Source organism: Durio zibethinus, unplaced genomic scaffold, assembly GCF_047325235.1.
Source record: "Durio zibethinus cultivar Kanyao isolate XHJ-2024 unplaced genomic scaffold, ASM4732523v1 HiC_scaffold_53, whole genome shotgun sequence".
NCBI classification, from domain to species: Eukaryota; Viridiplantae; Streptophyta; class Magnoliopsida; order Malvales; family Malvaceae; genus Durio; species Durio zibethinus.
In genome coordinates this window covers 140001-142500 of record NW_028322676.1, presented here as the reverse complement: position 1 = coordinate 142500, position 2500 = coordinate 140001, and positions in this window count along the sequence as shown.

Genomic DNA, 2500 nt, shown 5'->3' with positions numbered 1-2500 from the left:
ACGTAGGGGCCATCTTCTGCTGATGGTGGTCGAGGCAAGAGCCCGCACCAAGGGCCAGCGTGTGCCCATGGTGCTCGAGGCAACCGTCCGCACCAGGGCCCAGCGTGTGCCGATGGTGGTCGAGGCAACCGCCCGCACCAGGGCCCAGCGTGTGCCGATGGTGCTCGAGGCAACCGCCCGCACCAAGGGCCGGCTTGTGCCGATGGTGTTCGAGGCAACCGCCCGCACCAGGGCCCAGCGTGTGCCGATGGTGGTCGAGGCAACCGCCAGCACCAGGGCCCAGCGTGTGCCGATGGTGGTCGAGGCAACCGCCCGCACCAAGGCCGAGCGTGTGCCGATGGTGGTCGAGGCAAGCGCCCGCACCAGGGCCCAGCGTGTGCCGATGGTGGTCGAGGCAAGCGCCCTCACCAAGGCCGAGCGTGTGCCGGTGGTGGTCGAGGCAACCGCCCGCACCAGGGCCCAGCGTGTGCCGATGGTGGTCGAGGCAAGCGCCCGCACCAAGGCCGAGCGTGTGCCGATGGTGGTCGAGGCAAGCGCCCGCACCAGGGCCCAGCGTGTGCCGATGGTGGTCGAGGCAAGCGCCCTCACCAAGGCCGAGCGTGTGCCGATGGTGGTCGAGGCAACCGCCCGCACCAAGGGCCGGCGTGTGCCGATGGTGTTCGAGGCAACCGCCCGCACCAGGGCCCAGCGTGTGCCGATGGTGGTCGAGCCAGGAGCCCGCACCAAGGGCCGGCTTGTGCCGATGGTGTTCGGGGCAACCGCCCGCACCAGGGCCCTGCGTGTGCCGATGGTGCTGGGGGCAACCGCCCGCACCAGGGCCCAGCGTGTGCCGATGGTGCTGGGGGCAAGCGCCCGCACCAGGGCCCAGCGTGTGCCGATGGTGCTGGGGGTAACCGCCCGGACCAGGGCCCAACGTGTGCCGATGGTGGTCGAGGGAACCGCCCGCACCAGGGCCCAGCGTGTGCCGATGGTGCTGGGGGCAAGCGCCCGCCCCAGGGCCCAGCGTGTGCCGATGGTGCTGGGGGCAAGCGCCCGCCCCAGGGCCCAGCGTGTGCCGATGGTTATCGGGGCAACCGGCCGCACCAGGGCCCAGGGTCTGCCGATGGTGCTCGAGGCAACCGCCCGCACCAAGGCTCAGCATGTGCCGATTGTGATCGAGGCAACAACCCACACCAGGGCCCAGCTTGTGCCGATGGCGGTCGAGGCAAGTGCCCGTACCGAAGGGCAGCCTATGCCGATGATGGTCGATGCATGTGCCATCACCATGCGCCATCATGTGCCATTGATGGTCGAGGCCTTGGCCGAAGTTCGATTTTGAGCCACGGTGCCCATGCTTGGCTCCAGCATGTGCTGGTGCCGCATTTTTTTCACTCGGGACAGCATCGCCGGAGCATCGCCGGAGTACCGCCGGAGAACCTGACCGGCGGCATTGGGGTTCCGGCGATTGGGAGGGGGGCCGGGGGGGTGTGCGCACATGATGTGCGATGGGTGCTGGTACTTGGCCTTGTGTTGGCCCCCTATCCCTCATCAAACCTCTGAGAATTCACACCCCCTTAAAGAGCATTTGAGATTTTACAGGTTTGCTACCAGTAGCCGTTAAAGTGTCTGAAATGGGGACACTTTTTTCAAACGGTCACAAAATCTTCTCTACTTCGAGTTTTTAGCTGAATTTTTTTGTGCATGCCAACAAAAATAGAAGGATCATGCCTACAAAATTTGGGGCCAAAAATCCTTATAAAAAAATTTTAAAAAATCCCGAACCGCAAAAAGTTTCGAAAATCATGAAAAATAGAAAACGAGTCATCTTCCAACGAAACTTCACGTGAAGGCTTAGGGGACCATTGTATGAATTTACAAGCCATAAAAATGGCATTGGCACGGCAGAAATTTGAAGATGTGCCTAAACCCACCAGGGCCCAGCGTGTGCCGATGGTGCTCGAGGCAACCGCCCGCACCAGGGCCCAGCGTGTGCCGATGGTGCTCGAGGCAAGCGCCCGCACCAGGGCCCAGCGTGTGCCGACGGTGGTCGAGGCAACCGCCCGCACCAGGGCCGATAGTGTGCCAATGGTGCTCGAGGCAACCTGTCGCACCAGGGCCCAGCGTGTGCCGATGGTGATCGAGGCAACCTGCCGCACCAGGGCCCAGCGTGTGCCGATGCTGGTCGAGGCAAGCGCCCGCACCAGCGCCCAGCGTGTGCCGATGGCGCTCGAGGCAACCGACCGCACCAGGGCCCAGCGTGTGCCGATGGTGCTCGAGGCAACCTGCCGCACCAGGGCCCAGCGTGTGCCGATGGCGCTCGAGGCAAGCTCCCGCACCAGGGCCCAGCGTGTGCCGATGGTGCTCGAGGCAACCTGCCGCACCAGGGCCCAGCGTGTGCGGATGGTGCTCGAGGCAAGCGCCCGCACCAGGGCCCAGCGTGTGCCGATGGTGGTCGAGGCAACCGCCCGCACCAGGGCCCAGCGTGTGCCGATGGTGGTCGAGGCAACCTGCCGCACCAGGG